Source organism: Lolium perenne, chromosome 3, assembly GCF_019359855.2.
Source record: "Lolium perenne isolate Kyuss_39 chromosome 3, Kyuss_2.0, whole genome shotgun sequence".
Classification (NCBI taxonomy): domain Eukaryota; kingdom Viridiplantae; phylum Streptophyta; class Magnoliopsida; order Poales; family Poaceae; genus Lolium; species Lolium perenne.
Window position 1 is genome coordinate 313,509,927 of NC_067246.2, and position 15,854 is coordinate 313,525,780.

The window sequence follows — 15,854 nt, forward strand, 5'->3', positions numbered from 1 at the left end:
TTTCGTTCATGAGAGATTGATGTAGGTTTAAGATCTGTGCACAAATGCTCAATTATTTGTTGCTTTAAGATTAGTGTAGTTTCATCTGTTGTCTTGGCCACTTAAAAGGATGTTCGTCTTTTATAATATTCGCAAAATATATTTAAGGTTCCGGTCCCACAAATTTTGGTTCCGGTCCCATATTTTTGGTTCCGTCACTTTGGTTCCATCTATTTAGCACCGTTAGATCGAGGTGGATGGAGGGTCATTAAAAATGTCAATCGCCATAAAACTTGTAATTAAATTAATAAATGAAAATATTTAGGCATTATAAGGAATTTTGTATGTATATGTATTAGAGGAAGTAATCTTACATCTGCGAGGTTAAAATTTGGGTCCATTCCAAACTTAGAGGCCTGACGTACAATGATCGGATTGTTCGTGCGAAAATATTTTCTGGCTTAAATTTGGACTGCGAATGCATCCACGCGGACAGTCAGGTTGCACATCCGCTTGGGAGGTTTCCGGGACCGCCGAGCTATCAGATAAGCCAAAAAGTTTTTTTATTACTATTAGTTAGCTTCAAAGACCATCTTTACAAAGATGGTTAGAGTCGAATTAACCTAAAAAAATTACGGCCGTATCTACTATTGTTTGGTTTACTCGCAATCGCGCGGCCTACTGGCCCCTAGCGTGCCCTGACGACCCGACGCCATCCGAGCTCATGTGCAAGGCGTGAGCCTAGCGCACCCGACGGTTGTTGAGGCGGGCGGCGAAGGCCTCTCGGCGGCGCATGGTCCTCTCCTCGGGGGAGCGGGGACCCCTGGCCCCGGTTGTGTCCTTTAGTTGGCGGCGTGCCTACCCCTCGGCCAGAGCGGACTCCTAGCGGGCTCTCTTGGTTGTTGCCACCGCCGCTCTAGTCGCCGCCGTGACCGCCGCCTCAACTTTGGCCTCGTAGCGGTCGCTGCGGCCAACTCATCCAGCTCTAGGTTATTGATGGCGTGTAACTCACACGTTCGTTGGGAACCCCAAGAGGAAGGTATGATGCGCACAGCAGCAAGTTTTCCCTCAGAAAGAAACCAAGGTTTATCGAACCAGGAGGAGCCAAGAAGCACGTTGAAGGTTGATGGCGGCGGGATGTAGTGCGGCGCAACACCAGAGATTCCGGCGCCAACGTGGAACCTGCACAACACAACCAAAGTACTTTGCCCCAACGAAACAGTGAAGTTGTCAATCTCACCGGCTTGCTGTAACAAAGGATTAACCGTATTGTGTGGAAGATGATTGTTTGCAGAAAACAGTAGAACAGTATTGCAGTAGATTGTATTTCAGTAAAGAGAATTGGACCGGGGTCCACAGTTCACTAGAGGTGTCTCTCCCATAAGACGAACAGCATGTTGGGTGAACAAATTACAGTTGGGCAATTAACAAATAAAGAGAGCATGACCATGCACATACATATCATGATGAGTATAGTGAGATTTAATTGGGCATTACGACAAAGTACATAGACCGTCATCCAACTGCATCTATGCCTAAAAAGTCCACCTTCAGGTTATCATCCGAACCCCCTCCAGTATTAAGTTGCTAACAACAGACAATTGCATTAAGTATTGCGCGTAATGTAACTAGTGACTACATCCTTGAACATAGCACTAATGTTTTATCCCTAGTGGCAACAAAGACATCCATAACCTTAGTGGTTCTTGTCACTCCTCCCGATTCACGAGGCATGAACCCACTATCGAGCATAAATACTCCCTCTGGGAGTGACTAGCATCAACGCGGCCAGAGCATCTACTACTAACGGAGAGCATGCAAGATCATAAACACCACATACGCAGAGCTTTGATAATCAACATAACAAGTATTCTCTATTCATCGGATCCCAACAAACGCAACATAGAGAATTACAGATAGATGATCTTGATCATGTTAGGCAGCTCACAAGATCCGACAATGATAGCACAATGGGGAGAAGACAACCATCTAGCTACTGCTATGGACCCATAGTCCAGGGGTAGACTACTCACACATCACACCGGAGGCGACCATGGCGGCGTAGAGTCCTCCGGGAGATGATTCCCCTCTCCGGCAGGGTGCCGGAGGCGATCTCTGGATCCCCCGAGATGGGATCGGCGGCGGCGGCGTCTCGGGAAGGTTTTCCGTATCGTGGTTCTCAGATGCGGGGTTTTCGTCACGGAGACTTTTTATAGGCGAAAGGGCAGGTCAAGAGGCGGCACGGGGCCCCACACCACGGGGCCGCGCGGCCAAGGGGGGCCGCGCCGCCTAGGGTGTGGCCCCTCCGTGGCCCCTCTTCGTCTCTCCTTCGGACTTACGGAAGCTTCGTGAGAAAATAGGCCCCTGGGCTTTGATTTCGTCCAATTCCGAGAATATTTCCTTACTAGGATTTACGAAACCAAAAACAGTGAAAACGACAATCGGCACTTCGGCATCTTGTTAATAGGTTAGTTCCAGAAAATGCACGAATATGACATAAAGTGTGCATAAAACATGTAGATAACATCAATAATGTGGCATGGAACATAAGAAATTATCGATACGTCGGAGACGTATCAGCATCCCCAAGCTTAGTTACGCTCGTCCAGCGGGTAAAACGATAACACGATAATTTACGGAGTGACATGCCATCATAATCTTGATCATACTATTTGTAAAGCATATGTAGTGAATGCAGCGATCAAAACAATGTATATGACATGAGTAAACAAGTGAATCATAAAGCAAAGACTTTTCATGAATAGCACTTCAAGACAAGCATCAATAAGTCTTGCATAAGAGTTAACTCATAAAGCAATAATTCAAAGTAAAGGTATTGAAGCAACACAAAAGAAGATTAAGTTTCAGCGGTTGCTTTCAACTTGTAACATGTATATCTCATGGATATTGTCAACATAGAGTAATATAATAAGTGCAATAAGCAAGTATGTAGGAATCAATGCACAGTTCACACAAGTGTTTGCTTCTTGAGGTGGAGAGAAATAGGTGAACCGACTCAACATTGAAAGTAAAAGAATGGTCCTCCATAGAGGAAAAGCATCGATTGCTATATTTGTGCTAGAGCTTTGATTTTGAAAACATGAAACAATTTTGTCAACGGTAGTAATAAAGCATATGTATCATGTAAATTATATCTTACAAGTTGCAAGCCTCATGCATAGTATACTAATAGTGCCCGCACCTTGTCCTAATTAGCTTGGACTACCGGATCATCACAATGCATTGTTTTTACCAAGTGTCACAAAGGGGTACCTCTATGCCGCCTGTACAAAGGTCTAAGGAGAAAGCTCGCATTGGATTTCTCGCTATTGATTATTCTTCAACTTAGACATCCATACCGGGACAACGTAGACAACGAGATAATGGACTCCTCTTTTATGCATAAGCATATAACAACAATTAATAATTTTCTCATTTGAGATTTGAGGATTGTTGTCCAAAACTGAAACTTCCACCATGGAACATGGCTTTAGTTAGCGGCCCAATGTTCTTCTCTAACATATGCATGCTTAACCCTATGGTGGTAGATCTCTCTTACTTCAGACAAGACGAACATGCATAGCAACTCACATGAAATTCAACAAAGAGTAGTTGATGGCGTCCCCAGTAAACATGGTTATCGCACAACAAGCAACTTAATAAGAGATAAAGTGCATAATTACATATTCAATACCACAATAGTTTAAAGCTATTTGTCCCATGAGCTATATATTGCAAAGGTGAATGATGGAATTTTAAAGGTAGCACTCAAGCAATTTACTTTGGAATGGCGGAAAAATACCATGTAGTAGGTAGGTATGGTGGACACAAATGGCATAGTGGTTGGCTCAAGTATTTTGGATGCATGAGAAGTATTCCCTCTCGATACAAGGTTTAGGCTAGCGAGGCTTATTTGAAACAAACACAAGGATGAACCGGTGCAGCAAAACTCACATAAAAGACATATTGAAAACATTATAAGACTCTACACCGTCTTCCTTGTTGTTCAAACTCAATACTAGAAATTATCTAGACCTTAGAGAAACCAAATATGCAAACCAAATTTTAGCATGCTCTATGTATTTCTTCATTAATGGATGCAAAGCATATGATGCAAGAGCTTAATCATGAGCACAACAATTGCCAAGTATCACATTACCCAAGACATTTATAGCAATTACTACATGTATCATTTTCCAATTCCAACCATATAACAATTTAACGAAGGAGAAACTTCGCCATGAATACTATGAGTAGAAACCAAGGACATACTTGTCCATATGCTACAGCGGAGCGTGTATCTCTCCCATAAAGTGAATGCTAGGGTCCATTTTATTCAAACAAAACAAAAACAAAAACAAACCGACGCTCCAAGAAAAAGCACATAAGATGTGATGGAATAAAAATATAGTTTCAGGGGAGGAACCTGATAATGTTGTCGATGAAGAAGGGGATGCCTTGGGCATCCCCAAGCTTAGACGCTTGAGTCTTCTTGATATATGCAGGGGTGAACCACCGGTGCATCCCCAAGCTTAGAGCTTTCACTCTCCTTGATCATGTTGCATCATACTCCTCTCTTGATCCTTGAAAACTTCCTCCACACCAAACTCGAAACAACTCATTAGAGGGTTAGTGCACATTATAAATTGACATATTCAGAGGTGACACAATCATTCTTAACACTTCTGGACATTGCATAATGCTACTGGACATTAGTGGATCAAAGAAATTCATCCAACATAGCGAAAGAGGCAATGCGAAATAAAAGGCAGAATCTGTCAAAACAGAACAGTTCGTATTGACGAATTTTAAAATGGCACCAGACTTGCTCAAATGAAAATGCTCAAATTGAATGAAAGTTGCGTACATATCTGAGGATCATGCACGTAAATTGGCTTAATTTTCTGAGTTACCTACAGGGAGGTGGACCCAGATTCGTGACAGCAAAGAAATCTGGAACTGTGCAGTAATCCAAATCTAGTACTTACTTTTCTATCAACGGCTTAACTTGGCACAACAAAACACAAAACTAAGATAAGGAGAGGTTGCTACAGTAGTAAACAACTTACAAGACACAAAATAAAAACAAAGTACTGTAGGTAAAAACATGGGTTGTCTCCCATAAGCGCTTTTCTTTAACGCCTTTCAGCTAGGCGCAGAAAGTGTGTATCAAGTATTATCGAAGGGTGGTACTTCTACAGCGGGGTGTGGGGTTTTCTCAACTAGGCATAGTATATTGGATACATAAGTTTCAGCATCTCCCTTTTCATTAGTCTTAGGCGTGCTATTCTCATCAAACAAATTTTCAGGAACTAGCCAAGCATAGTTATTTTCTAGTGCATCATTCATAGCCGTGGAGCTTACATGGTATTGGTGCTTTGATCTCCCCTCTATCATCAATATTATTAGTGAATCTTATTCTATCCATATCCATCTTTTCAAGGAGACTAACAAAATTAGTAGGAGAACCAAGCATATTAAATTTAGCAAACACCTTTCTAGCTTCTCTTGCTAGACCACCAAATTCTCTAAGAAGGATTTCTAATACAAAATCTTTCTTTTCCCCCTCTTCCATATCGCCAAGTGTGAAGAACATGTGTTGGATTATAGGATTAAGATTAACAAATTTAGTTTCCAACAGGCAAACTAAATGCGCAGCAGCAATTTCATAAGTAGGCGCAAGGTCTACCAAGTGTCTATCTTCAAAATTTTCAATAGTACTAACATGATTGAAAAATTCTTCTATATTATTTCTCCCAACTATAGACCCACGTCCTACCGGTATGTCTTTTGTGGTAAAATTAAAAGGAAACATGATGAAATAAGTAAAGTAAATGCAAGTAAACTAATTTTTTTGCGTTTTTGATATAGCAAACAAGATAGCAAGTAAAGTAAAACTAGCAACTAATTTTTTTGTATTTTAATTTAGTGCAGCAAACAAAGTAGTAAATAAAACTAAGCAAGACAAAAACAAAGTAAAGAGATTGAGAAGTGGAGACTCCCCCTGCAGCGTGTCTTGATCTCCCCGGCAACGGCGCCAGAAAATATGCTTGATGGCGTGTAACTCACACGTTCGTTGGGAACCCCAAGAGGAAGGTATGATGCGCACAGCAGCAAGTTTTCCCTCAGAAAGAAACCAAGGTTTATCGAACCAGGAGGAGCCAAGAAGCACGTTGAAGGTTGATGGCGGCGGGATGTAGTGCGGCGCAACACCAGAGATTCCGGCGCCAACGTGGAACCTGCACAACACAACCAAAGTACTTTGCCCCAACGAAACAGTGAGGTTGTCAATCTCACCGGCTTGCTGTAACAAAGGATTAACCGTATTGTGTGGAAGATGATTGTTTGCAGAAAACAAGAGAACAAAGATTGCAAGAGATTGTATTTCAAGAAAGAGAATTGGACCGGGGTCCACAGTTCACTAGAGGTGTCTCTCCCATAAGACGAACAGCATGTTGGGTGAACAAATTACAGTTGGGCAATTGACAAATAAAGAGAGCATGACCATGCACATACATATCATGATGAGTATAGTGAGATTTAATTGGGCATTACGACAAAGTACATAGACCGTCATCCAACTGCATCTATGCCTAAAAAGTTCACCTTCAGGTTATCATCCGAACCCCCTCCAGTATTAAGTTGCTAACAACAGACAATTGCATTAAGTATTGCGCGTAATGTAACTAGTGACTACATCCTTGAACATAGCACTAATGTTTTATCCCTAGTGGCAACAGCACATCCATAACCTTAGTGGTTCTTGTCACTCCTCCAGATTCACAGAGGCATGAACCCACTATCGAGCATAAATACTCCCTCTTGGAGTTACTAGCATCAACTTGGCCAGAGCATCTACTAATAACGGAGAGCATGCAAGATCATAAACAACACATAAGCATAGCTTTGATAATCAACATAACAAGTATTCTCTATTCATCGGATCCCAACAAACGCAACATATAGAATTACAGATAGATGATCTTGATCATGTTAGGCAGCTCACAAGATCCGACAATGATAGCACAATGGGGAGAAGACAACCATCTAGCTACTGCTATGGACCCATAGTCCAGGGGTAGACTACTCACACATCACACCGGAGGCGACCATGGCGGCGTAGAGTCCTCCGGGAGATGATTCCCCTCTCCGGCAGGGTGCCGGAGGCGATCTCCTGGATCCCCCGAGATGGGATCGGCGGCGGCGGCGTCTCTGGAAGGTTTTCCGTATCGTGGTTCTCAGTACTGGGGTTTTCGTCACGGAGACTTTTTATAGGCGAAAGGGCAGGTCAAGAGGCGGCACGGGGGCCCCACACCACAGGGCCGCGCGGCCAAGGGGGGGGCCGCGCCGCCCTAGGGTGTGGCCCCTCCGTGGCCCCTCTTCGTCTCTCCTTCGGACTTCTGGAAGCTTCGTGAGAAAATAGGCCCCTGGGCTTTGATTTCGTCCAATTCCGAGAATATTTCCTTACTAGGATTTCTGAAACCAAAAACAGCAGAAAACAAGAATCGGCACTTCGGCATCTTGTTAATAGGTTAGTTCCAGAAAATGCACGAATATGACATAAAGTGTGCATAAAACATGTAGATAACATCAATAATGTGGCATGGAACATAAGAAATTATCGATACGTCGGAGACGTATCAGTTATCCTGGTCCACCCGCGGTTGCTCCTACCAGCTCGCCGTCACCTCCTTCTTGCGCGTCGCACAGTGAACCGCCGCCGGGGTCGGCATCTTGTACGGCCGCCTAATAGCGAGCGCTTTGGCGCGCATTTGGGCCTCCACCGCTAGGACCTAACAGCGATCGGAATCCCGCCGGACGCTCTCACACGATGTAAGCAGCGCCCGCTCCCCGTCCGTCACGCCGAAGTTTGTGAGGTCATTGTCGTTGCTGAGGTCGAGGAAGACAGGGTCCGCTGGCTAGGCTAGTGGCAGCTGTCTCTTTGCCCCAATGACTTGGGTGTTCCTGCAACTCCCGCAACTGCGCCCTCGCTTCGGCGAGCATGGGCGCTGGCCGCCGCGAGGTCCGTCTAGATGTCGGCGTGGGGAAACGAAAAAAATGGATTAATTAATTATTTAATTTCAGCAATAACAAACGATTAAAGTGAGAAAACAAAAAAAATACCACAGTTTGCGATGCAGCAATGATATGCACCCACGAGAAAAAAACTGAATTTCCAATTGTTGTTACATCTTACACGGTGTGAGGATCATATGCACCCACAAAGAAAAATAAAGTGAATTTGTGAATCGATTGACCAAGAATTAGTCACACCCATCAAATAAATATCCCATTTAAATGATGAAAAACGCTTCGGATCCGGCGACCGATCGCTCGCCAGCGATCGGTCGTGCTTGCTCGCTCCCACGACCCTATATGGGCCTGCTTTTTCGGCCTAAAAGTGGAGAGTGTTGCTTTTTTAAAAAAAAAAACTACAGTATTGTTTCCAGATTGTAATAATTAGATAAAAACAATTATGTAAAATCACACGACATAACATGTAAGATTTTTCTAAGTGATATGTTACGAAAATGTGGGTTTCTTAATATGTTGTAAAGATTTTTTGTTGCGATCATTTGTGATTTTTGGTATAATTGTTTTAGTCATGGACACCTTTTTTCGTAGAGATGTTGTATATGTTCGTTAGTTTTGTAACAATTGCATATAAAAGTTATAGAGAAAGCATGTCAGAGATGTTATAATGTTTACCTGGGCGTTTGCCATAAATTACTTTGTTATAATCGCTTATAATTTTTGGTAAAATAGCGGGTGAATTTTGTTGTAATTGGATATATATAAATGTGTTATTTTTAACCAATTTTTCACAGTCACGAACACATGTTTTTTGTTTTTGTTATAGCTTTTGATTTTTTATTGTAATTGATGTCAATTTTTGTTGTAAACCAACCTATAGCAAAACAATTATTGTTTAACTACTTTTTTATAAGACTATTTGTTTATATTTTTTGTAATTTTTGTTCTAATAGTACATATATTTTGTAAGCGGAGTGAGAGATTTTGTTACACACTACATATGAGACTCGGATTAATCGTAGAGTGGCATTTTTTCGTAAATATTGAGAAGGTCAGACCCAAAGAAACATAACCTTTCGGGATAACTGGGGATGTAAGGACTGCGGGTTGAGTTTACAAAAATTAGGGGCAAAACGAAAAATTTGTATCACGGTTACTTTTGTACGTCGGATTGCGCGGAGGACAACCGATTTTTTGCACCAAATCCCGCGACCGACGCCCAGCTTTACCCTTAAATGATAGTGTAGGACAGTTAGACTCGTGGGACTATGGACCCACTCGTCAGCCATACATACACAGAGACCTGGGTGTCCAGTTAAGAAAATCCCTTGCTTTAAAAGAGCGAGAGCGTCCCATCCAACAAATCTCAGCCTTACAAAGCATATATCTAACGCCTGAAATCGCTTACATCTCCCCTACTTTAAAAGAGCGAGAGCGTCCCATCCAACAAATCTCAGCCTTACAAATCATATATCTAACGCCTGAAATCGCTTACATCTTTGAAGGAGCGGACCAGCGGATCACAACCGTATCCATTGATCCAGGAAAAAACAAGATCGTGCTGAACTAACCGTCTCTCGACATCCACCGCGCCGTCCTCTCGCCCTCGCTAGCGTGCCGCCCAGCAGCAGTTCTCGACGTCCAGCACCCCTTCCTCTCGCCCTGGTCGCCCAGCAGCGTCCGCCCAGCAGCAGTTCTCGACGTCCACCACCCCTTCCTCTCGCCCTGGTCGCCCAGCAGCGTCCATATCTCCTCTTCCAAATCTCCTTCCTCTCACCGCCGTCGCCCTGCTCGCGTTCCTCTCGCCGTCGTCGCCCTGCTGCACTATCGCAGTCCACGACACAGTCCTCTCGCCGTCGTCATACTGCTGCCCAATCGCTTCCGGGCATGCCCTCCGCCCTCCACGCAAGGGAATCAAGGACGCCGTCCACGGATGCCAAACGAACTCCACGTCTTTCTTCAACAATCGGCCCTGCAAAAACAAGAAGCATCAGGTATCATATATTATGCTAATGCTAATGAGAAGGGGTTCAAATTAACTTGGAAAAAGAACTCTGGAAGAAATGATCACTATCATATAAAACAAAAGGTATTGTACCCCTGGAAGGTTCACAATTTTTAAACCAATATATATGGAGTTTAGGTTTTGCAATAATCTAGATTTCCAGGTGACATTAAGAAATATTACCACGATTGTGTTTTAGAATCACATTTGAATGTCCAACATACAATTTTCATGGTAGGCCCTGGTTGCTTCATATCTCCCACAAATTTGAAGTTTTTATACATTTGTTTCATGCTCATGCTATAAAGATGTGGATATGATCACAAAGTGCAAGAACCAGCGTTACACCATACAAGTACTGGGAATATATGGTTAAGTACCTCATCAAAAGGTACAGATGCTGATTGAGTCAGTACCTCTTGCTGCAAGCGATGGGAAATAACTAAATGACCATGGTTAACCAATTCTAAACAAAAACCCAGACGGGCTTCTGATCATGCGCTCGGATATCAAGCTAACAAACCCAGACGGATATGACAAGGTGATATCAGCAGAACTTCCTAACAAGGACTTCTACCTTGTATTGCATGCTCTGGTGGTCAAACATATGCTCCATGGACCATGTGGTGCTCTCAGGAAAAATTGTGCTTGCATGATAGATGGTGAATGTCGATTTCACTACCCTCGGCAGTTTACTGATGCTACACAGCAAGGAAAGGACTCATATCCTATCTATAGGAGGAGGCACGATGGTTGTCAAGTGAAGGTCAGGGGAGCAGAGTTGGATAATAGATGGGTTGTCCCATACAACCCTGGTCTGCTTATGCGGTAAGCATATATAGATGGGTTATCTCCCGGAGAATTCATTGGCAATGAAGTAAGCATATATAGTTTTGTGACAAGGATATGCTATTTCATTATGAGTTCTATTATCTCCTATAACCAATGTATGCACTTGAAATTGTAGATCATAAACGCATACATAAATTGCATAAGTGGTACAGAGCATCTACAGGTGAGGGCAGGTGGAAGTGTGTTCTTAGAGAATGCATGCATCTCTAAGACGATAAAGAGTTTTAGCTGGCAGGGGCCTCATGACGCACCAGCATGGTTATTAGATAGAGTCAAAACTTATTTGAAATATGATATGGTTAGTCTCAGTTTCTCACATCTCCACTAAATTCTATCGAGGACGAATATTTGTCTATATCGGTACTAACTAACTAAATGTCTCAGATACACATTCCAGTGAACAGTAACAACATTCATTGGTACGTAGCAGTTATAAATACCAGAAAACGAAGTATCCAAGTGATCGACTCGCTCGACAGAGGAATGGGCCGCAAAGACCTCGCTGCTATGGTTAGCAATTACTCCCACTGCCCTATCTTTTGATAAGATGATTTTCTGTTATTCTTCGGTTGTGATGTTAATATTTTGTCATTTATTTGTGCAACAGCTGGAAGGACTGCAAAATTTATTCAAATATGCATCTCTTAACATGGACTTAAAAGCTGATAAATGGCCGGACCTAAGCGTGACAACATGGCCTAGGGAAGAGTGCATTACGAGCAGTCTGCAAACAGATGGGTAAACCTCTTAACTCAACGCAATCAAAAGTTTGTTTTTTTAAATGCCCCCATTATTTCTCATTACAAAGAATCATGTGTCCGCAAGTAAGAAAGAATAAAGTATGCATATGCACTTACCAAATGAGAGTACATGACATCGTAGTTAATCTTCATCAGTAGCATACTACTCATCCATCATGTTCACCTACAATAACAAACCATCAAAAACGAGAAGTGTGCTTAAATATAAATAAGATGGCAGGAACAAAAGCAGTAAGTAATAGGGAAAGAATACAAATATTCAGTGGAGATGGATGTTTAGCTCTGCCTTTTCATCTTGGACCACCATGGAGCTACAATGATTCGGTCCTGCTTTGGGCCTTGCTTCTGTGCACACAATTCCTAGAGTTCTAACAAATTATAACCATGCAGATCATCGTGTGGTATATAGATGTTAAACTCCATGGAATATTTCACGGGGGATATTTTATCCGACATTCCTGAGCAGGTATATTTGCTCCATATCGTGATACTTATTCTAGGTTGTATCATTATTACTTCAAAACTAACTTTAATTACTGTTTGATTAATATGTCAGTATGACAGATTTTAGAAACAAACTAGCAGTCATTTTGGTGGATTCACATTTGAATGATGATAATATAAGGAATCGAGACTTGAAAGATGATGAAGACCAAACATTTGATCCCACTGATTGTGTCATTGTGGATGGACCCCCTAAAAACATCAAAACATCGAAACTAGCATCACAAATTGGATTCATCTCGCAGTCATTGCTTCTGTCACCATCTACCAATCCGACCGACGAGGAATTAATAGATGAACTTTGCGTATACATCAGCACAGTTGATGATATCCCTTCACTAGAGTAAGCAACATTTTTTTATTTCATTGCATTGTTCTAATAAATTGCGATAGCATACTTGTAATTGTAATTGACATAATTCTAATTTCACAGGACCGAATGGGTTAAAAGTTCAAGTCCTTATCATATTAGTCTTAATTTAAGACAAATAAGTAACATACTAAAAATGAATGAAAATATGGACGTTAGTTGCTTTAATATGGCTGTACGAATACTGGCGTGCCACGACATCCAGCTTGCTAGGGATATCCCAGTCCACTACATGGATTTGAAATTCTGTGTAAGTTACTATAACTACATATTAAATCTATTTATATGTGACTCATTTGTCGCATATACTAATGTTTTTTATTATTATTTTAGTTGATGTCTCAATATGCACGAGATCCAAGTCGTGGTGACAATACTGACGTTGCTAGGTTGGCTCAGTTATTTCTTAGCTGGCCTGACAGCAATGAATATCATATATCTGAATGCAATATGGTAAGAATTCAATCCTTCATTCTTAAGAGTTAACTATCTGTTATAATGATTACTGTATTTTTAAATGTATCGGTGCAGATTTTATTGCCTTGGGATATTGTTGGGTTATTCCAGTTGTTCGTCTTGGATCGGCACAAAAAAGTTATCTCTTTCTTGAACCCGCTTCCAATACCATATTTGGGGAAGACTATACTAAAAATGTGGCCTACAATTTTAATCTTGCGCTTGAAGTTGCAAACCCTGCATCAAAGGGTGACATAACTACATGGGGTTGCAAGGTTCCCAAAGTTCCAACGAACTCAGACGAGTAAGAATCTTAACAATGTGTTACAACAATCTTAACGTATTTATTCAACCCGCAATGTAACATTATATGCATGCAGTGCTCTGTCGAGTTATTTGGTTTTTGAGTTCATGCATTCATGGCACGATGGATTGCTATATTTTCCAGTACCCACGGTGAGTATTTACAGGTGTTCATTTGCATACACTTTGCACATGTTTTTTTATAACAATGTTGTATAATGCATATATAGGACGGTTTTCAACTAAGGAAGCGATTTTTGGTTCACATCCTGAAGTATGAAGCAAATGAAGCTTTAAGCAATATCCCAGCCATTGCACGAAGCCTTATTGATCGCATAAAAAAGTGGACCTTCAAGCTAGAACCATCATCCGTGAATAAATAGAAGATACAATGTTGCTTAGTTGTTATTTTTAAGTATTTTCGTAACTAATTATAATACATATATTTATATGATTTAGAATTCTATGTGGAGACATGTCCGTGGATCGTTTGTTACACTCACTTCTCACATGGTTGGGTAGGGTATGCATTTAAAGTAAAAACTCGCTAAATAATACAATTCAAAATAAAATTATTTTATTATAGATTATAATTACCTCCTCAAATTTTGCCATCCGACAAATCATCAACATTTAAAATGTTAATGGACCTGAATAAAGCTGCATCCTATGGTGAATAGCTGTACCAGTACCATCAACAGCTCCAGGAATCATTTGAGCCTACAAATTATGCATACATGTTACCAAAATGATATAAGACTTGAGTAAGAGAATAAGGACTTCACAAAGCAAGAGACGGCCAAATAAATAATGTAGAGCAGTAAAAAATGCCTTTCGCCAAAATGCATATATTAGATAGTAGCATATAGCTAAGTAGATCGATTTGATTGTGAGCTTCAAATAAATCCATGACAAATTCATTCCAGTAATCTAGCCACACCAGTAGATCAATCATCCTAGCATATACACCTTTATAATAATTGTCTATGCATGCTAAATCAAGCTCAAAAGTACATATTGTACTTTCAGTTTTATTAAGTTTTGATGAAATGGCAAAATATGCACTCTATGATAAATTGGGCATGGCAATTACCATGGATTTGCATCATGCAGCCGAAATTCAAAATCTATTAAGAAGAAAAAAGGCATACCACGAATTTTGGTACAGGAACAAGTACATGGATGGACTTTTCAGTTCTCAGGCCGTAAGAAACACACTTTCTGGAAGGTTTTCATTTTCATGAGTTGTACATCATTAATCTATCATATCCAAGCGACGAAATTTATCGTACCACACAGTTTACCAAGTATTTCTAATCAGGAAGTTGGACAACTAAATAATCCCATCACCAACAGAGAGATGCATCGCACAATATATGCAAGCGAGCTGATGCCCATAGGATCAAACACGCATATATAGAGTTCCACAACTTCATTAGTGCAGTACATGTATTGGGGAAGCTCTCCAGCCATATAATCAAGCTGGGTCCCAATCAAATTCAGGTATCAAAGTACAATCGAGGGAATAGATAGAAGATTACCTTTAAGCACTGGAGAGGCGCGAAAGCGATAGGACCAGAGCAAGGCATCCTCGCCGGAATCCATCTGCGATTGCTAAGATTCACCGGCTCTTGTCCCGCGGGAGGAGGAGTCCGGCGCCTTGGAGCCTTCCAACGCGCGAGCGTTGGCCGCACCGCGAATAAGATGGAGACCTCACTCAGCTTCTAGCTCAGCGCCGTCTGGCCTGCCGCGAGCATGCCGATCTTGGTGCCTTCTGCTCTTCACAGGATCTCCAATGCCGACTCGGACTCTTCGGTGACTGGAATCTTGTGTGCCGCCGGCGCGAGGAAAGGGCGGCAACAGCGGGGAGGCAGGGGAGGGGCTGGTCGTGGCGAGCTAGCGGCAGCGGGCAGGGGAGATAGAGTGGGTGAGGCAGGGGAGGGGCTGGTCGTGGCGAGCTAGCGGCAGCGGGCAGGGGAGATAGAGTGGGTGAGGCAGGGGATGTGAGGCCCTCGCGCCAGCAGCGGAGGTGCAGGGCCGGCGGCGGCCTCTGCGCCGGCGCCGGGAGGGAGCAGAGCAGACATGGGGAGCTTGAGAAAGTGAAGACGATGTGCGATTTAGCCTTTTTTATTTCTTTTCTTTTCTTTCCGCTGGACTAAGTGATATGTTCGTCTAACAGCTACACCTACATCTACCATGTACGGACTATCTCTCCTTTATTTTCTTTCACCTAGGTTAGTAATTTAAAAAATATATAGACTTCCCAGTGGGTCTTATCATTTTCAAGCTTTTTAAAATAGATCAAAAGCAAAAATCTCTTCGGTTTCAGTTTTGAATAAACTAATGTTAGGTATTACCTTTGGTCAAACTAACTTTAGGATTAAATATATTTAAAAAATTAAACATCATGTTTGCTTCTTAAATTTTAAATCTTCTAATATCATTTCGTATTTTTGCGTGATTTTTAAATCTTCTAATATTATTTGGTATTTTTAATTGATTATATTAATGAAAATGCATCCTTAAAATCCTACGTGCTATCATTATGTGGTTTGTAGACGTTAAAATTTATGTAGTATTGGACGAAATA

General features: G+C 41.7%; 1 long non-coding RNA gene across 1 annotated transcript; it reads right to left on the reverse strand.

The window, feature by feature from the left end:
- Positions 1–9,402: 9,402 nt before the first annotated feature.
- Positions 9,403–15,380, reverse strand: LOC127340277 (uncharacterized). Its single transcript, XR_011756233.1, has 4 exons — positions 14,806–15,380; positions 13,862–13,984; positions 11,728–11,794; positions 9,403–9,985 (listed from the first exon to the last, which is right to left on the reverse strand). It is a non-coding gene; the product is annotated as an uncharacterized lncRNA (long non-coding RNA).
- Positions 15,381–15,854: the final 474 nt, after the last annotated feature.